Source organism: Ornithodoros turicata, chromosome 6 (genome assembly GCF_037126465.1).
Source record: "Ornithodoros turicata isolate Travis chromosome 6, ASM3712646v1, whole genome shotgun sequence".
Lineage (NCBI taxonomy): Eukaryota > Metazoa > Arthropoda > Arachnida > Ixodida > Argasidae > Ornithodoros > Ornithodoros turicata.
This window is the reverse complement of record NC_088206.1, coordinates 17,608,593-17,629,984: the sequence shown is the minus strand read 5'-3', so window position 1 is coordinate 17,629,984 and position 21,392 is coordinate 17,608,593. Positions and strand designations below refer to the sequence as shown.

At 43.4% G+C, this 21,392-nt stretch overlaps 1 protein-coding gene across 3 annotated transcripts in view; it reads left to right on the top strand.

Annotated features, from left to right (window-relative positions):
* The window catches only part of LOC135399297 (transient receptor potential cation channel subfamily A member 1-like), a 187,879-nt gene that overhangs the window by 103,544 nt on the left and 62,943 nt on the right, over positions 1-21,392 (top strand). The gene's annotated exons all lie outside the window — the stretch shown is intronic.

Below are 21,392 nucleotides of genomic sequence, written 5' to 3'. Positions count from 1 at the left end.
TTTATTTTGAACGTGACTAATGTGCGCCTGCCAGTTTAGGTGTTCGTGGAGTATAACACCCAAGAACCTAGCCGTCGTTGCACGGGCAATAATAAGACTTCCGAGGGAAAGTTGCATGCCAGAAAAATCAAGAATTCTTTGGACGGGGTGGAATACAACATACGTCGTTTTCTGTGTGTTGGCCAGCAACTTATTCGATGTTAGCCACATGTGTAATTTTTGTAGAACAAACGATGCCTTACGAAATAGGTTGGGCAAGTGAGTGTCCTCGACAAAAATATTTGTATCATCTGCGTAAAGAAAACAGGTAGAGGAGAGGAAGTCTGGAAGATCGTTGATGTATACTAGGAATAAGAAGGGACCCAAAAGAGAACCTTGTGGGACTCCAGTGGTCAACGGGCGAGGGAATGATGATGAGCCACAGTTGAAAACAAACTGCTCACGACCCTCCAAGTAATTTTGCAAGAGTGATAATGGAACACCTCTGATACCATATCTTTCCAGTTTAGTGAGTAGAATGCTGTGGTTGATCAGGTCGAAGGCTTTCGTGAGATCCACAAAGATCCCCATAGTTAGTAATTTGGCTTCAATATTAGTACGAATCTTTTCGGTAGCGTGGACAAGTGCAAGTGTAGTGGACTTCTTTTTACGGAATCCGAATTGACAATCGCTAAAATGGTTGTTATCTTCAAAGAAACGTTCAAGCCTAACCAGAATTAGCTTTTCAAGCAGCTTGCTTAATGAAGGTAAGAGGGAAATAGGTCTGAAGTTTCCAACATCTGACCTAGCGCCCTTCTTATGTATTGGTATGACTTTTGCAAGTTTGAGTTCTCGTGGAAAAACCCCCTGAAGAAAACAAGCGTTAAATATTTCTGACAACGGTTCAGATAAATAATTAGAGAATCGCTTCAGGAAGGACGACGATATCTCATCGTAACCTGTTGAGCTCAAAGGTTTTAATGCCTGAATGGTTAATGCAACTTCGTGATGTGTGGTAGGCGAGAGGAAAAAAGTGTCTGCACAGCGGGATGGAAGCGAAAGTGTGGGAGATGTATCAACAGACGACAGCAGGCGTGTTGGGACATTGCAGAAATATTCGTTAAATGTATTGGCTACATCCATTGGCTCAGTAACAGGCACGTCATTCATGAGAAGAAAACGCGAACCAGGGTTTCCCTTTTTGCGTTGCCTCGACAATGCAGTATTGACTACATTCCAGATACGCCTGTGGTCTCCCCGTGTGGCAGAGATACACGATGAAAAATATTTACTTTTAGCTAGTCTTAAAGTGTTTTTAAGGGTATTATTATATTTCGCGTAACGACTGCGTAGATCACAGTTCATAGGTGATAGCCTAACTTTCCCATAAAGGTTATTCTTATGTTTAATGCTCTTGAGGATTCCTTTTGTTATCCATGGTTGCTTAATACATGAGCGACGACTAAAAGCGGAAAAACCTGTGGAATTCTTCACTACCTCTCGAAGCTTTACATGGAAGTGAGTGAACTTGTCCCTAGCGTCAGCGAAGGGGCTCAAATCCCATGAAATTCGTGAAATGGACCTTTCAACCTCATTGTAATTTACAACAGGGCGCAAAGATCGGGCGTCGGGGATTTCATTATAGTCTGTGGTTGTACCACCCACATAAATAATTTCATGATCAGTTATGTCAGATGCCACAATGCCATGGCACAGTCGTGGTTCGAAAAGATTGGTAATAACATGATCAAGTAGCGTGCCGGATCCCGACGGACCAAAACGTGTAGCATTCGAGATTAATTGGTGAAATCCATGAGAAGCGAGCACTTCTATGTAAGAGAGACATCCGCGGTCAATTTTTAGCAAGTCGATGTTGAAGTCCCCAAGAATAACAGTGTTATATCTGGAGGTAGACAACTTGTCTAACAGAACACCAAAATCAGCAAGGAACATGTCTAGGTCATTCCTAGGTGATCTATAGATGACACCAATGATCAGTGGACGCTTTGAGAAACAACAAACAGAGGAAGGGCAGTCCGGCACTTCTATAAACAGTGAGTCCACGAAAGGCACATTTATATGCAAATCAGGTCGAGGAAAATATGAAACGCATGATCTTACAAAAAGCGCAACACCACCGTAAGAATCATTTCTATGGCTGAACTGAACATCGTATCCGCAGAGCTGTAAGAACTGTTCACTGTATGTGTTGCTCCAAGTTTCAGAAAGCGCAATATACGATATTCTCGATTGGAGAGTTTCCACAACAGTTTTAAGCTCATCAAGGTGTTTACATAAGCTGCGGATATTTAAGTGCAATGCAAATGGTTCAGAACGTACAACATTAGATAAGCTTTCCAATGTGTCATAGTGCATAATAATAATTAAAAAAAAAGACGTAAACGAATAGATAAGAAAATCAAAAAGTGAAAGCACAAAAAGCAGAGATGACTGCCTGTCACAGCTCAGAGTGCCGTGAGGTCATCCACGTGTCGGATCTGCCTAGATTGATCGCCATCCGCGCGCCTGACAAAAATTCGCCCGTTCCGCACCCATACAAACTGATATCCCTTTTCTTTGGCCTCTTTTAGTTACTTTTTTTCTGAAGTAACGGGTAACGGTATTTAGTTCCTATTTTTTGGTAACGGGCACAAGTCTGGTTCTTTGCCCTTGTAGAAACAGTCAAGTAGTGAACGTCTGCCAATATCAAAAGTACTGGAAAATATTACGGCTGGTTTAAACTTGGTCAAAACCAGCAGCAAAGCTTCTGAGTAGTTCCGGTATTGGTAGACCGCACACGCGTTGACTGCCCAGCTGCAACTTTGGATGGAAAGAGTATTACCTTCTCTCCCACGTGTCCCCCCACGCGTTTTTTCTTCTTTTATCTGAGATACGCTTAATGGAGTAGATTTATACGTGAGGTGTGTCAGCCTAGTGGGGCGACAGGCATTGCACTTGTTAGAGGCTGTCCAGTGTTGATCTTTCCTGATAATACATGTCTGGTCTACCAAATCCCAGTGCAATGCGGACGCGTTTACATAGGAAAACCCGGAAGATGTATTAATGTTAGACTTCAGGAACATGGTGCATCCGGAGAACACCATCCGGAACCCCCCAAACTCCATGCTCCCGAAACTCTCTAATGTACAATATTTCTTCTGCTCCGCAAAAAAGAACGCTCGCACGGCAGATGCTGAAGCCCTCCTCAGTGACTCGTGGGGTGCTAAAAAATAGCGTAAAAAATGTTCAGCTTCCATATTTGTTTGAGAAGAAAATTAAAAACCACTCTCTCCTTGGGGCGTCAATGCCCCATCCGGACATTTTCTTCAACTGTCGCGGAATCGTTGGTTCTTTGTAATTAACTCCGAAAGGCATATTTGCCAAAAACGGTACAACGAAATTACATATTATGCTTACATATTACGTATGTCACAAGAAAGTTTAGGCTGCTACGAAACTACGCGAACACATGAGACCTAGCAGGCGGTATAGGTTATAGGAAACTAAATGCTATGGCCGATATAGAAAAATTAAGCAAAATGACAGCTTTTATATCGAATTTGCGCTCACAATACAGGCTTCTACATAGAGTTTGCCTCCCAACTGCTCTTATTATTCATTTGATCTTCATGCTTACGTTGCTTTAGTTTACTTTGTCTTGGGTAACCCTCTACAGGGTACTATGTACCAGGGTTGGGTAGTAATACTCATATTTTGTATTATAATACTAATGCGTGATACTTCCTAGAAATCGGTATTGTAATACTAATACGTGATACTGTTATAACAGATAGTAGTAATACTTGTGTGTGTTACACGAGTAATACTTGTAATAATTTGATACATAACTTGCCAGAGAAAGCATTACCTATCGAGACAGACATTCTCCGATCATGTTTTATCTCAGGTGCTTACATTTTAGAATGTTCTCAAAGGCGTAGGCATGGCCTTTTCGAATATGATGAGATAGCGCTGATCAATTCTATCACAGTGAACAGCTTGCTCTCAGTGTGACAGGGTCTTGTTTTCGCGGTGTCTGGACGATAAAATGCGGGCCGTTGAAAAGTGTGTCACTGTCCAGTATGTACCTCTACTACACTAAACGTTTACAAATCTTGTATGCACTAACGCAGTCTAGAATTCTGGTGGCGCAGAAAGCGCGGGAGCTAAATTGGGCTACGTTGCAGCAGTTCTCAAAGAACATTCAGCGCTAGCTATCATTTCCTGTGTTGTGTAAATACAGGGCAAATGCCCTGCTTGCCTGCGTTTTTCGAAGTCTAATGGACGTCTCTTGTACGATTTGCGAAGGACTGAGAGGACCGCGACGGAAGTAAATAAAGAATTCCCTGAACTAAAGACTGTTTATGGGCTGGTTATTCCCGAGAGCAGCTTCAATTTGGAGCATCTCTTCAACTGGCTGTGTCCTCATCCTTTCTAGCTTGTGCGAGTGAGAAGCGAGCAGATGCGCGGGATTTCCTCATCTTTCTTTCATGTGTTAAAAGCTGTCTTCACCGCAGTGCTCTCCCCGCATTCTTCTTGCTGTTTGACAACGTAGACTCCCTAGTCTTTGGCTTCTTTCGTACAGCCTCAGACGATACATGCCGATACAACACCCTGCAGGGGAGCAGGTGCCTCAACACGAAGTGCTCGAAATGCGTCGAAGAGGGCCCGCTTATTTTTGGTCCGCTGATTTATTTTGTAAACACAGCCGACGAAGCGGATGGAGTTTGAAGTGTACGCTGTGCGAAGTGGGTGGGTTTGGAGTGTATGACGAGTATGCGATCTGGAAATCGGTCAAGTCAGTGTGTACAGCCACCGCGAAATAAAATTTGCACGTGTACAAAACATCTCTGCAACTGCAGCGACCACGCCGGGACTGGGAGCTAGGTGACACGCCGGCTGTGCTGTCCGGGTGTTTCCCTGGGCTTTCCTCAGACGTTTTAAGACAAATCTTGGCACAGTTCGTCGTGAAGTCTGCCCAGGACGCACGATCCCCTACCGCGATGGTCGTGCCCGCATGAGCAGTTCCATCACCACCACTTTCTGGATATATGGGGCAGTCGGTATATGAGTAGATATGGGTATATGGGTCGGGATATGAGTAGGATATATGGGTAGATATATAGGGTAGTCGGTAATGTGATGGTGTAGACATATCGCAGCAATATAAACAGGGACACAACACAAAGGAAGACAAGGCACGATCACTGCACGATGCTGCTTCTGTTTTGTTTTGTGTCCCTGTTTAAATTGCAGCGATATGTCTGTACCATCACGTCACCTGCGCTTGTCCTGTCCAGTCCTCTGTGTTGGTGTCTATGTAGTGTTACCTTATGCGTACAGTTACAGTCAAAAACTGTTTCTTGGAGTTACGAATTGCTGCACACAAACGGAAAGACAGGGAGCAAAAGAAACCCTTTCTCTGTCCTTCTCGAGGAGCCTCTCGGATTGGTCACCTCGAGCGCGATATCCCGCGATGATTGGACAAATCGCTTGCGGAGACCAGTGAGAGCTCGCTCCGTATTGTCGGGCTTCTTGGGAAGGAGAGGGAGAGGGAAAACGTAAATTGTGTTTTCTTTTGCTCATAACTCACGAATGACGTAACGGATGAGTATAGTTCCTTTTATGTTGGTGTCAAGGTAACCACACCTTTAATTCCGCGAGGAGAATTCTTTCCACTTTAAGAACATAAACCGATGAACGTTTTTCCTGTCTTCTTGCTATTGCGATTCAAGAACCCGCGCGCGCAGCACCAAATACTATGCTCCAAACTGTCACAGTGGGATTTATGTGCTTTTGAGGAAACGGGCAAAACGACGCAACTGCAGTATGTCGCACTGCGTCGTATAGAGTGCATAGATATCGAATGTAATGGTCACCAAGATTAGGAGAAGTGCAGGGAGCCCCATGGCGCGAGTTTCTTTTTTTTTTTTAATCCAAGCCGACATTTTAGTGGACTCGAGTTTTAAATTTTGTGGGAAGCCAGCACGTGGAGGGTTTTGTCCCTGACCTCTTCGGTGACTGTAGAATGTGCTTACACTTTATTTAACATCTTGTAGTAAAATTTTTGCGTTCATGTTTTTACACATTAGATGGAAACTGCTCACACGCTTTGGTGGTGCTTTATCATGATAGCCTGGTCTTATAGTGCAACATAATAATAATAAAAAAACAAGGTTAAAATATTTGCAGCTGATAACCTTCGGGGGATCTTCTGGGTTGAACGTCTTTCTCACTTTCATTTACGTATACCTGCGAATACTTTTCGCGTTTTATAGTGGGAGTGCTGGACCAGGCTGTAGCATTCATAGTGCCTTTTTTTACGTGGTATAGTATAACACGAACTTGCGAGTATAGCACATGAGAAGTATTCTTCTTGGGGGGGTGGGGGTGAGAATTTATGTTAGGAGTAGCAGAACACGTCGGGAGACGAGTTCCAATTTCTCCTCTCTCTCTCTCTTTTTTTCTTTCTTACAAACAAACAAAAATATGGAGATGAGAGTCCGCAAAGTATGGACAGGCTACTCCAGAACACACAACTAATTTCCCGTTATATCTTGAGCCTTCGTATCTTAATGCATGACACAGCAATAAACCGTTGTGTGCACTCCAGCGCAGCGTTCGTGATCACAGTTGTCTCGCGACGTAAAGCCCCGAATTATTCTTACTATTATTATTATTAGCGCAGCGTTCGTGGTTCGCTGGGACCCAAAGGTGTTTTTGAAGCAAACGTAACACGCCATGTCGTGCACTATAACCGGAGGGACATAGTGGCGGTCACGCGTGAGTGGTGAGCATTTGGGCGTCTGTAACTGTGCACGAACTCCCCAATGTCTACAAAAAGCAGCGCCACTTGATCGGCGCCTAATGCGATGTTGACTCTGACTGCGCTGAGCTGCTCTGTCATTGATTGAGCCGTTAGATCGTCAGTAACACGCTCTCAAAAATATTGATAAAGAAGATAATGGAAAGTTTGAGGGCTTCAAGGAGTTCAAGGGCAACTGGGCGCCTCTTCTGGCAGACAGACAGACCGCCTTTTCCATAAACGTCACGTCATATCACGCCGCGTCGTGGACGGTCGACTCACATTTGCCTTCCCTTGTTATGTTTTCTGCGGCGGTTGATGGAGTGGTTTTGGGACTTATGACAAACTTAAGGTTGAAAGATGATGCAACTACATATACGAGAAAAGAAATGGAGATATGTCTCTGACACAGGCCCTAAGTGATGAAGTTGCTAGGTTGGGTGCGCTAGCGCCAGTTTCATGGACCTTTGCCAGTCGCTTGGCCCGTTTTGGACGTAGCGCGTTTCTTTTACGGACTCCAGACACTTTTGTTAAGCAATTGACGATGAAGTCTCATGGACCACCCGTCGCCTTTTTTTTTTCATTCTGTGTTAGCGGCGCGAAGCAACTGTGGCTGTGAGCGGAGTACTGACGTGGCCAGATGGAGAGAGGACAGCAGGAAAGGGGACAGGGTGTTAGTACGCGTCCTGGGCCGACTTCAGCTTCTGGAAAGTCTTCAGAAAACGCAGGGGAAACCTCAGACAGCAAAGCCGGTGGTAGGATTCGAACCTACCACCTCCCAGTCTTCACCACGACCTCGGCTACCACCAACTCCTCTTCGTCGCGAAATGTCAGCTATAAGTGCATGGCTTTCTACTTTGAATGCAACATGAAGGAAGCTGATTGCGGAGACATTAGAGATTACAGTGAATTACATGTGAACAGAAATAATTCAACTCTACTATTCAATTTTGCTGACATATGTGCCTTCGGGCAAAAGGGCATCTTGCATGCACAAAAAGTGGCGCTAAAACAAGTTAAAACAAGTGTGGAGGCTATTGATTTGAAACAAGCGGCTAGTAGCTTTCTTCTGCCTTTAAATGTCTTATATATGTTTGTTTTTTTTTCGTTACGGAATTTTTATTTAAAAAAAAGAACAGAGCAAACTAGATGCCGTTTTTGCAGTTGAGTTATATGGCCATGCGTACATTCTCTCGAGGAACTATGTAACTACAAGATGACTAATTACCTAAAATTTGTTAACGAACTCTTCGATTAGGGGATTTCGCGCAAAAGCGAGATATGAGAACGGGAGATATTCGTCGTTGAAAGCCATTTAACGTTTAAAAAACTCTTAAACGCGCACGTGTGTTGAAATATCAATCGCTGAATTTCGCTATGCAAATGAGCCGAAACTAGAACTGCGCACTTTTCGAGCGCAGAAATGACGCGACCTTCGCCTTATCTGGGTCGGAGAGCGGCCTATCTGGCCAACAGATTAGCTCCTACACCAATCAGCTCCATCGCTCCAAAGCACGTGGCCCTCTCACGTGGATTGCGTGCCGCTCTTTCTGCGCTCGAAAAGCGCGTAGTTCTTGTTTCGGTTTATTTGCATAGCGATATTCAGCGATGAATATTTCAACACACGTGCGCATTAAGGTTTTTTTTTTAAAACATGGAATGGTTTTCAACCAGGAATATCTCCCGTTCTGCTATCTCGCTTTTGCGCGAAATCCCCTAATTAAAGAGTTAAATAATGAATTTTAGGTATATTAGTGACCTTGTAGTTACATACTGTCTTCGAGAGAATGTTCCCCTGGCCATGTAACTGACTGCAAAAACGGCATCTATTTCGATCTGCTAGTTTTTATTATAAAAAAAATGTAACGAATAAAAAAAAAACACCCTCTATATAGACATGCCCGGTACCAGGAATTTCACAGCAGAAGATACGCCTGCTCTTACGTAGTGCTTCGTATCACTATCAGAGTGCTTCTGCAACAACGCAGCAAACATTAAATGACTTTCCGAATTCCTCAAGTTTAATAATTACATTACAATACTGCTAGGGCACGCTGCGTAACCGTTGTGCAAGTTTCTCTGACGGTACGACGTCAAGATTGCCCGAAAGCTTAATCTTGCAGGCCACGATCCGCGTAATTTTTGTTTTCTGTGTGATTGCCTTATTGTTCCTCACAGAAAAGTCCGGGGTAGGAAGAAAGGCTCTTGAAGCTATGTTCTACCAGTACGAATCCAATCAAGACGTAGTTTGATTTGATCGCTGCGAACTGCGGAATAGCTTATTGGATTTCGAAAATATTCTTTTCTTTTTGTAACCGTTATTTTACTTGGGTCTTTGATGAGGTTGCAGAAGAGCCTGTCATCTTGCTCCTTTTCCCATTGTATTCCGAGTGTTCCGTTCCAAATGTCCACGCATTTGCATGACGAAACGTGACGTGAATGAAGATTTCACTTTGAGTTAAGTATCATTTTTAGTACAGAAAAACTAAATAGACGGTTGTTTAAGTGAGCAGTAACCCAATAGCAATCGTCGAACTTCTAATAAAAAGAGGAAATAATTCTAAATTGCGCTTAATGGTCTGCAGATATGGGTCAAATGTAGGAGCACAACTGCAATGAGTTATGTATGATGTAATGCTAGGGAGGATAACGCGCTGTGGGGTGTGGCGTGAAGAACTTTTTTGCAAGAACGCACCATGAGTACCTTAAGTAGCACGCCTAACCATATCGCAACGTAGTTGCCCCGATGTGAAAGTGAAAGCACTGGGAGCCCGCAGTTGGTCCCTCAATGATAGTTTTTCAAAGCACTCATTCTTCCAATGATGGAATATGCAGTCTCCGTGTGGGACACTGATCACAGCACAATTTTCGAACTCAATAGAAACAGTACAAAACAGGGCAGCCCTATCCATATTCGGTAATTACAACCGCATCGCCTGGGTCTCTGCTATGAAACATAACCTCAATCTTGATCTTGTTTCCGCTCGCCGAACAATAACTCTTCTCTGTGTGTGTGTTTTTTTTTTTCACAAAATTTATTGTTATGCTAATTACCTTGAAAAATCATTAATCCAAACGCCTACACATATCTCAGCTCGTACCGATCAACCGCAGAAAGTGGATATTTCCTCATTCTCAACAAGGCCTTTTCACGATTCATTTCTGCCCCGTACATTGCTGGAGTGGAACCGCCTTCCCGGTGCCATTACCTTAGCATACACGCATGCGCACATACACACATGCATGCATGCACACACACACACACACACACACACGCACACACACATGCATGCATATACATTCTCTATTCCTCTCTTTCTCTCTCTTTTGTTTTTCATTTCCTTTTTGTCACCTTCTTGATCCTGCATCGTGCATTTCATGAGTAAGCTGTCGCGAATGAGATATTTCAAAGTCACTGCTTTGAAAGATAATCTTCCTGGCTACGTATATGCTTCCATCTCAACAACTGAAATCCAAGATCAAGTTTTCTTTTTCTTTTTTCCCCTTGACATTCTTACGTACATACGTGCACGGCCTATCTTTACCTCTTTTTTTACCTCCTCTGTCTATTTTTGTTTACTGCGTCTCATGTTTCGTTTCTTTAAACAACAGCGCCAAGTGGAGCGGAGTAAGGACTGTCTGGCTTCGCCCGACTAAATTCGCTCGCAGAAGAGAATTAGGCCCGTCTCTAACAGCCACAGGAAATGAATGGAGCGAATCAGTGAGAGTGAAGCAACTCTTTCGTAATTGGCCAGACTTTCTAACATCTGTTGACGGCTCCACTGTTCTATATTACTATGGAGTATTGGTGATTTGGACGTGGGTCTTACCTAAGCGTTGGGGGGAGCTACAACATCGCCTCATTTTTGCCTCAGGAAAGTGCATCGTATAGTTTAGATTGCGTGTTACCCTGCTTCGTCTCTTCTATCGCCTTTATGTAACTGTGTCGGTATACAACACGTCAATCAATGTGTGAAAAGGTTCAGCTGCTTTTTATGAGGGGAATGTTTGCGACAGACACATTGACATCGCAACATATTATGACTTTTGTCATTTGCTTAAGGAACTTGGACTTAATATAACGCTGTCTATTCAACAGTCATGGGCAAGTTACTAAGAAAACGTTTCATTAAGTCTTTTTGAAGTGTAACTATTCCTTAAAGAAATGCCTGTTGAGATTCTGTTGAAACCTATAGTTGAACTGCCTCAACCAACCCTCTGGATTGTCTATTGAAAAATAGCTAGCTCTTTGTTGCCAACGCTGTTGACGACGTATTGACAGGTATTGAAAAATGGTCACTGCGTACCTTCTGAAATTCTGTTGTATTTCATTTACCTTAAGCCGAAATGCAACGTATGCTGCTACTGCCATTTTTTTTTTTTTTTTTTGTTGACTTCCTGAAGACAAATTATTGACAGGCTCTCTGACTAATACGCTTGCGATACGAAGTCATGTTGTAAATACAGAACATCTCGAAAAGTGCATTTGTGAACGTCTTTTACCTGTGCTCAATTGATGAATATAAGCTGGTAGAGTGTGTAGTGTGTGCGTGCTGCTGACACCCCAAATAGTAGTTTTCTTTCTTAGTACACGTTTTCAGTAGAAATCAGCATTTTTCTTTCTGCCATTTTTTTCAACGTCAGCCACAACCCTTTTCATTTTTTGTTTTTCCTTTGTTTCGCGTATTTCCCCATAGCGGACAATGTACGCGGCGGTTTTGAAAAGCGAAACGAGATAAACACAAAAGCTTCCATGACCACAGAATCCAAAACGCTCAGTAAGTAAGGTGTATGTAGCAGTGACATTTCCTTCCTAAAAGAAAACAGATACTATACATTACTTTGTTACTTGTCTTGTGAGCTTCCGCAAAATCGAGAGTCCTGCTCGCCCCTGAGTCAGAATGAAGGGTGAGGTGCCTCAGCTTAATTTGATTACGCTACAAACAACACTGAACTGAGGAATTGGTTGTGAAAGGTTTTCTTTGGACTGAGTTGAACTGAGGAATTGGATTGGATGAACTGAGGAATTGGAGGTGAGTATTAAGGCGGACTCATGCGTTCTACTTAATGTTCGCTTCCGGTGAGCCTTTGTTGGAACCGTCGGAAAATTGTTTTCTTTGTTTTGCTTTCCTCCCGCGCTCTAAGGAAGTAATGTATTTTTTTTTTTAATTTGTTGATTGCAATGAATTCGTAGATTGTTACTGTAGGGGAATGACATCATTTTGGCCCAGATATCGCGGCCGTGCGCGCCGAGAGAAGCGATTTTGTTGCAACTCCCATAGACTCCCATGTATTGAAATTTTTTTCTTTTAAAATTAAAGAAAACACTTTAATTCGCCAAAAAGCAGTGGATCGCGTCAGGCTTTCAAAAAATGTGCCATTCCTTAGATAAACTCGAGGGGAACACGGCTGTACCTGCTTCGTGTAGAAATTTAGTGAGGTTTACGGAGAACCCTGCGAACAAAAATTCCCCATAGGATTTCTTAAGAAGTGAGTCCGCCTTAACTCGCCACTAAGATAACGCCTGTGTTTCTGACTGCATTTCGTTTGAGTCATTCAGTATATATGCCACAACCGTTTAAAATTTACATTTTAAAATTTTAATTGAAAAATTTAACGTGAATTTAAATTCACGTTACTTTCTTGGTCGTTACTTGATTACAATTTTTAGTCGAGCAATTTGTAACCGAATAAAATACTTTTTGCACCAGAGTAATTGTAACGGCAATCAATTACCTTTTTCGAGTTACATGTACAAGGCTGGCTTATTATCAGAGACTGGAAAATGTGTCGTCGATGTCGTGACTTCGCTAAGCCACGGCGTACCGTACGGGAACCGTAAGGTGTTTCGAAAGAGTTATGCTGACGCATTTCCAAGGGATCCACGAATGGATCTTCGTAAAGTTTTATGAAGGCTTGCGCCACTTTAAGTAACGACCCAGAGGCGTCGTTTGGTAGACGTGGTCCACGCACGTTTCTCGGTCAGTGGAGATAGAACCTTTGGGGACGGCAGAACGGACAGAGCACAGAGAACGCATATTAAAGGCGAACTGGGAGTCTTTCACATCGTCTTGGTTGGAGTCTCCTTCCATAACAACCCCTGAGTAAGCATAACGCAGTCCATCATGTGGTTTACAGCGGTTGCCACTTGCCTGTGTGTAATGCCTGACTGGAGGTACACAGTAGCGACGTTGACATCTGTGGGAAGGCGTACGACACATGACTCACCGTAATCTCTCGAGGTGGAACGCTGATGACGCTGGTGACCTGATGGCCTTTCGGTTCCCAGGACGTTTGGCTCCGCAGTGATGTGGAAGAAGCCCTTGATTTTAATGGACACATCAGGATACATCGCAGTCTCTGAGAGTCTAAAGTCGCAGCCACAATTTGAGTCTAAAGATAACATAACCCACGTGTCGCTTCCCCGCTGTCTTCGTTGTTGTCGTTCAAGCTGCTCCTGTGATAGTATCTCCTTCCTTTTCGTTTCTTTCTCGTGTCCGCAGATGGACACCGCCGTTTTTCCTTTGACATGAGCCTTCTAATGCTAGCGCATTAACATAATTTTTCTTTGCTTCCGGCGTCGATCCTTGACGTGCTTATGGGCACTTTTACTGTAGAATTACGCGTACAAACAACACTGAACTGAGGAATTGGTTGGAACCATTCTTGATTGATAAGATTCGTTTAATATAACCTCCAGATATTTAAATACCCACTCATGATAACGAACCAAGGTCATATTGTTATTGTGTCAAGACCACGGCTCTTCTTACTGTCGCGTTTTAGTAACAAGATTAAAAATGCTAGAAGAAACGAATGAAATGTCTTCTACCTCTGGAATGTCGTTGCTAACTTCGAAATTACGCAATCTGTCACTGTCACAGTGAACACCGTGAAATTCCGAGGAAAAGTATATTGTATTAAAATCATTGGCCAACCCGACTGCCACGAGAGCACCGAGAGCACCAAACTTCATCAATCACAAAGGACTGCGGCCTCGATTCCTTAGAAAAAAAAAACAAAAAACAAAGAAAAAAGAACTTCTGCATGCAACAAGAGGATAAGTCCACGTGTATCCTTTTCAGTGTTTTTGGTGCAATGACATTTAAATATCAGAATGTACCTGCCATATGCCACCTGACATATGTATTTCATCTATGTTTTTATTTCTCTTATTTGGATAATGCTGCCGGTCATCCGTTGAGGGCCAAGGCAGAGAGAACACAACGAGCAACACAGCGACACAGCCTAAATTTGGCTCAGACAAAGCCTAACATAACGGAAATAGCACAAGAAAACAAGTGATCGCCTAATTCAACATGCTCAGTTGGTCAATAACTGCCTTAGAAAAAGCTGCGGAGCCAGGAATGCACATCAGGTGTGGTGGTAGCTTGTTCCATTCGCGAGTAGTGCGAGGAAAAAAAGAACAATTGAACAACTGCTTTCTGCAACGAAACTCACTGATGAGGTTAGCGTGTTTCTGCCTGGTGGTACGACTCTCGTTGAATTTAAGATAGTCATCGAATTTAAGACCGCTTTTACCATGTACAATACTATGAAAAAAAAATGAAGACGCCTTACTTGTCTGCGGCAGGCTAAAGGTAACAGGTCTGATGCTTCATACAACGATGTGACCGAGACATCTCTCCCGTACGAATTATATACAAAACGCAAGGCTTTTTTCTGGACAGATTCCAGACAATCAATTAGGACTTGCGTAAATGGGTCCCACAAAATGTCGGCATATTCGTATTAAAGTTTTGTATGCTGTCAGTTTAGTCGCAGAGTACAGTGACACATATTTCTTTCCAGGAACCAGAGCTTGCGTGACGCTTTGGCAACAATATGATCAATATGCGCTGTCTAACTAAGGTTTGACGAGAGGATAGCGCCCAGATATCTATGTTTCGAAACATTTGTGAGTGGAACGCTATCTATAACATAGGAAGACAAAATTGGTGATAGTTTCGTACACACAGTCATTTGTACACATTTTCCTACGTTTAAATTCATCTGCCACGAGTCGCACCATTTAGAAATAGAATCGAGAGCAGCTTGCAGGCAGTTCTGACCAGCACTCTCAGACACTCTTGTGAATAAAACACAATCATCGGCAAAAAACAAAACAAAAAAAGAAAGAAACGACACTGTTCACCTGGATATTCTACGCATGTATCATTGATGAAGATTAGAAAGAGTAGTGGCCCCAGCACAGAACCCTGTGGCACTCCAGAAAGAACTAGCAAATGCGAGGATACCTCATGGTCAATACTTACAAACTGTTTGCGGTTAGTGAGGTAAGAATTAAGCCACCTGACTAGGCAATCGTTATCCAATATATATCTCACTTTAAACAGCAGTTTGCGATGAGGCACTCTATCGAATGCTTTTTGTAAAGTCCAAGAACACAACGTCGACTTGGCCGTCATTGTCTATTGCTGAGGAGAATTCATGAAATGTATGAACCAGTTGCGTCACAGTGGAGTATCCCCTCCGGAAACCATGTTGAACACTAGCCAAAACTGACACATTTTCCAGGGAAGTCACAATATATAAATTAGGTGATGGTGTTCTGTACTTTCATTGACAATGCTTCTGGCAATAACACTCAGGAGCGTCATTGAATCATCAAGAGAATGCAAATGATGTTCATCGACAACATGTTATCGACATTTTGAGATGTTTCTTATCCGCAGTTAGGACTGTAACAAAGCCATAGTTCTGCTTGCATTCTTTCTAGGTTGGTGCTGATAATCTTTTATAGCGACAGTTTTGTTCTTTTAGTACGGTGCACCATCATCCAGGCTACGGTTGTTCGTGGGCGCCATAAATATAGAAATTGGATCGAATTGAATAACGATGGGATTGTTATGCAAGCCACTGCAAGATAGCTTCGATCGATCTGATATCTTTTCCTGCCATTATAAAACATAGTTACAGAACCTAGACATATATATTGCATTTGCGTAAACGAATAACGAAAGAAAAAAATAAATTGGTAAAATACGAGGTACGCACAGAGAAACTTCCTTACCGCAGCACAAGTTACACTTATGACTGACCACTCTATAAAGCAAGCAAGCAACACCAACCTTCCTGTTTTCTTTTAGTTGTGACGATGAATCCTGTGACATCACCCATTTTATCTCTATAACACGAAGAACAAAAACATGAGACAATTGCTTCAATGTCTACAATTTTGTCGCTTCGTTACACATCATAACCAGAATTATGTTACTATTTCCGCTGGCCCGACACATGTCGCTACTTTCTATATTAACGCGAAATGCATTCTGCACCCGCTTCTGTATCATGTTACTGCACTACAACAGCTTGCTACGAGTGCCGGAGAGAGGCTGTAGCAAGCGACGTCCCGGGATCATATCGCACCACCTGTTCCTAAAGGGAGAAATGGAGAGAGGAACAGAAACAGACTAATTACGTGACCACGGACAGAAGCTTTGTCGCAGAAACACTTCTTATCTGTTTCTGAACGAAGCAAAGGACGTATCTTGATTTAGCTTGGGTGCTTCTCCTGCGTACAATGGGACAGTGCAGCGAAAGCACGCTTTACAGGAGACTACCGCGCACTCCAGCCACGGAACACACTCTGTGCGAACCATTGCTCCGGATGATAATTATCGCTTCTGATTTCAGAGAAGAGAACCATATCATCCTGAATGGCGACTGGTTATGAGCGTGTTATGTGGTGAAGTTTTGTTTTTAGAATCCTGAGATGCGTTTCGTCTGACTTGTCGTGTTTACACCTCGGGAAGAGAGTAATGCATTAGTATCCAATATGAAGAAAGCCGAAGCAGAACAGGTAGAAAGGCAGAATGCATTCTTCTCACGCAGATTTGACGGGGATAATGAAAAGGCCGTAGCGTTTTTATTCGCTTTTTTTTTATTCATTCATGTATCCTCAGGTAGCATGCCGTGCTACGAGATAAAAGGACAAACCAGTCGCGACAGATGACGAGGAATGCATTAAGCTCGAAGTCGACCAATGGAATAGAGTTTCGCCTGTGGCGATGAAACTTCCGACTCATCATCATGACAATAAAATTGTTGTTGGTGTTGTCGTTGTTATTGTCGAAGTCGAGACTATCTTGCCTTTTTTTTCTCCACTTCTTCCTTTTCAGCACACACTGTGCCGACGCATCGCAGTGAGAGATAGAAAGCAATGCGTTACCGGAATGCATTTCATTTCGGGAATGAGCAATTTAATGTGTAATGACATTATTCATTACTTTGCTTGAAAAAATTCAGGCATGGTCTAAAGCCAGTGGTTACGAGGTGTGCCTGGTACAAACAACGAAAATCCCCAAGCTGTTTCTTCTCAGACACCTTTGTCATCGACCGGGTCACCAAGAAGAAGGATTCAGGATAGATCGCAAGTGGAGTTTTTGAACACCAACTCTATCTGCGCTGCAGTTAATCTTATCTGTGGTAGCTCATTTAGATTATTCATGCGGCTCTCGTCTCTCCACCGAATCATTCATGGTAGTGAGTAAGGACGTAAAAGTTTGATCACGGCCGTTTTATTTACGTGCTTCAAACAGCACATAGGAATGTGTGTAGAGACCTATGGGAAATGTCATGCCAAAGCAATGTCATTACTTGAAGAAAGTAATGCATCACTAAACATGAAAAAGCAATGAGTAATATAATAATGCATTACTTTACAAAACTGTAATAAAGGCAATGTATTACAAAACAAAAGTAATTTCCCCTTTTCTGATGGTGGTATACAGACGCTATTCCTGTCTCGCGTTTCCTGTTGCACTTGACAAATTGCGCGACGCATTCTTCGCAACGCAATAACCTTTGTGTGCACGCACTTCTTTTGACGATGTCGACAAATTTTTCATTTCGGTGCTTGCGAATTACAATGGAATATTGCTTTCTGTCGTGTTCCTCCGCATTCTTTTCTCCCTGTTGCGCCTTGTTTGCGAGTAGGAACCGCTTCGGCAGTGACGAGTGCGCAGATGGTTGAAAAGATACGCTCAGGAACACACTCCACTTCTTTCGTTTCGCGATCTGGGAGTTTTAGAACAGCGGACCCGGGCGCTCAGGGGCACGAAAGAAATAGCGTCTCTACCACTGCGCATGCCCAGAATGCAAGCCACGGCTTGGGTTTGGGTGCGCACGCTGTCTCTGGAAAATAGCGGGGGGGGGGGTCCCAAAGCTGGCTTGCGCCGCTCTCGCGGCCACTGACAGTCCGCGTAAGCGCGTTGTCTGCAAACAACCCAAAACACTTGACAACAACAACAGCAGAAACAGTTTTGTTTCATGACACCGTTTATTTCTACAACTAGCAAAGCACTATGCTTACAAAAGCGGATTAATTTTGGACTTATTGAATCATTTTTCTTTTGCAAGGCTCGATTGTTAGCCGTAACGGCGTTGCAAGCGAGGGACACAAGAGTGCCGCTCTGCGTCTTGGAATCCCTAATCACAAGAATACATTGAGAGAGAGAGAGAGAAATACATGATGACGATGATATGGGGATGACTTCCGCTCATTGAGCAGAAACACATTGAACACATTGAGAAAGTTTTGGGACCCAGACTCCTATACCGCTAGTGGGGAATTTAAAAAAAAAGTGTAGCAAGGCGAAAAAATTTGCGAGGTCCCTATATAAGCCGGTGTCTTGCGCTATGCTAGAATGCGTGCGTCGAACTCGGGAAGTGTATTTTATTGGTAGTAGCTTTGACGAGACACTATGTGTTGCAGAGCGCTTTATTTTAGCATTTTCTAGCACATTGTTAGCATTTTATTTTGCATAAACTGGGATTCGTAGTCAATGTGTATCACTCCGTATAATACCGCCTCAGCGGTTGTGAATCGCCCACCTCATCATCATCCAATGTATGTGTGTGTGTGTGTGTGTGTGTCCGTATAATACGATGATCTTTGCTCGAATTTAATGGGACTATCCGAAAATTCGAAAAATGAGCAAGTTGTAATTGCCACCATCCGTCTACTTTCATTTCTTCAGGGTTTTTTTAGGTCGATTGTTAGCTGTCAGGCAGCACACGACATCGAGCCGATGTCGGCAGCAAGTTGGGTATGTCGGCCCAACATATTTCCGACACTGCCAACTTGTGACCGATATACGACAGAAGTTGGCAATGCCGGCTCGATGATGGCAGAAAAACGCGACATCTAAAAACACTGTAAACTTGCGACCGCTATCACGTTCAAGTTCGCAGTGTTGGCTTGTTTACCGAAACAAGTGACATGTAGCCGACAATGCCAACTTGCGACCGATATCACTTTGAAGTTGACAAATGTCGGCTTGATGTTGACCGACACCAGCGAGATGACGCTGAAAATGTAAACTTGCGACCGGCATCCCACAGAGGTTGATAATGTCGGCTTGATCATCACAGAAGCCAACGACATGACGCCGAAAATGCCAACTTGCAACCAACATCCCACTGAAGTTGGCAATGTCGGCTCGATATTGACCGAAGCCAACGCCATGACGCTGACGATGGCTTTCCATCGACCTACTTGGTGTCCCACACCAAAAGCAGCAGGAAACACATTCATTCCGTTGATGTCGAGTTAATATTCGAAGCAATTCCTCATTTGAGCCTTGTTTGTATGCGTGAGCGAATTAAACTGAGACACGTCACTTCCACCATTTTAATTCCGAGACGAGCAGGGCTCTCGAATTTGCGGAAGCTCCCAAGGCATACGCTATACGAAAACTCTCTTCTGTTATTATTTCGCCTTTAACGTAAAATATATTCTTGGGCTCGCAATTACCAGCGTTTCCAGCGTCCCTGCTTTACGTGCGGTGTTAGAGAAAGGGGAAAGGAGATACCAGGTGTGTCCACCGAGGGTTGCGGTGTGTGCAGCAAAATGTTCTCGTTCCTGCCAGTGTCGGCTATGACCTCGTTCTCAATTTCTTAACACACTTTGTACGCATGCGCCCGGAGTATCCCCCATTCTACCTCCTGCGCGTTAGTTGTTCATACCTCCATAAAGGACGAAAGCGTCTGTTATGTCGAACAGCCCTACATGACAGCGCTTGAGTGGATTGTCAAGCAGCTATCATACCACTGTGACATTATATAGCTGCTTGATACTTTTTTTTTTTTTTTGCATACCGATAAGCATATCCCCCTCGCCCCTTTGCTGTTATGCCCTAAGCTGGCAATAAACAAAGTAGGGAAGCAGTATTGTCCTCTTCTCGCCGTAAGATGGTAATGGACAGTTTTAGTTGAACGAGTGTGCGTGGTGCTCCGCTCAGCGGGCGAGCGACGGCGCGACCGCGGATGCGCACAACGCTTACCTATAAAGAGGCTCTCTTGCAGAGCCAGGATGTGCTCGCCTCCAGCGCGTTGAATGCCTGCTTGTGCTTACCGCTAGCGTGCTTGGAGCCACAAGCAACATTACTGTCATGCGATATACTGGAGATGGGAATGAAACATTCCCATGAATGAAACCGGAATTCCGTAATGAAACATTCCCATACAACAACAAAGAATACAATGAAAAAATGGCTAGGAATGGCTAGGAAGAATACAAGTTTACTTTTTTTTTTGTAGTTGCAGGCAGTGATGGCCAGTAGTTAACTACATGTAGTTAAGCTACTAGTTAAACTACCAGATTGTAGTTAAAAAGTAGTTGTCAACTACTTGCAGAAATGTAGTGGCAACTACTAGTTAAACTACTATTTTAAGTAGTTAACTACAGTAGTTAGGTTACTGAAGGCGCAAACTACTTCCGATTTTGCCGCAAGCTTTATGGCGCGATTGTGCTTCCGACTTTTACCTTGAGCTACTTGTTTGATGAGAACGGAGGTGCAGAGCAATTGTGTCGTGCATGTGTAGTAAATCTTCACTTTTAATGCTTGTCCAGTGAAGCCTCATTTGCTGTGAAGTAATTCTGCAACTTACTTTATCGCGTAGGCACAGAAAGAATCCCGCCGCAAGCTTTGTATTTGACTGTCGTAGCAGTGGCTAGAGCCAATGTTTATCATTCCGTGTGATTCATATTTAGGTGTCCAAGAACACTACAAGGGATTGGTGTTGATGGACAATGTTAAGTAGTTATAGATATAGTTAAACTACATTGCAGTAGTTAAAGAAATAGTTTTAACTACTCCCCTGAAAAGTAGTTTAACTACTAGTTAAACTACTCCATCGCGAAGTAGTTAGTAGTTATAGTTAGACTACTGTAGATGTAGTTAGTGGCCATCACTGGTTGCAGGTAACGCTATCAGGTGGCGGCGTCCTGGGACTCTGATCGACAGGACTATCATGTATATCTCCGTCATTGTCATGTGAACAACAACAACAAATAAGTTAAAGATAATGAATGGGGAAATTCGCCGCGTAAGGTGCGGCCCACTACCCCAAGGCACAATGGGGCAGGGTGTGGGTGGGTGTCTGTGTGTGTGTGTGTGGGGGGGGGGGGGGGGTATCATGTGAAAGACGAATACAAAACCACTGATAACAATATGCTTTAATGCGTGAGTTTCCGAGCCCTGCTGGGCCGCGGCATGGGACAACTTCGCCAATAATCCTGGCGGTTACGGTGTACAGGGGGTATGACATAAATATTAACTGCTCAATATATGCGAGGTAAGTG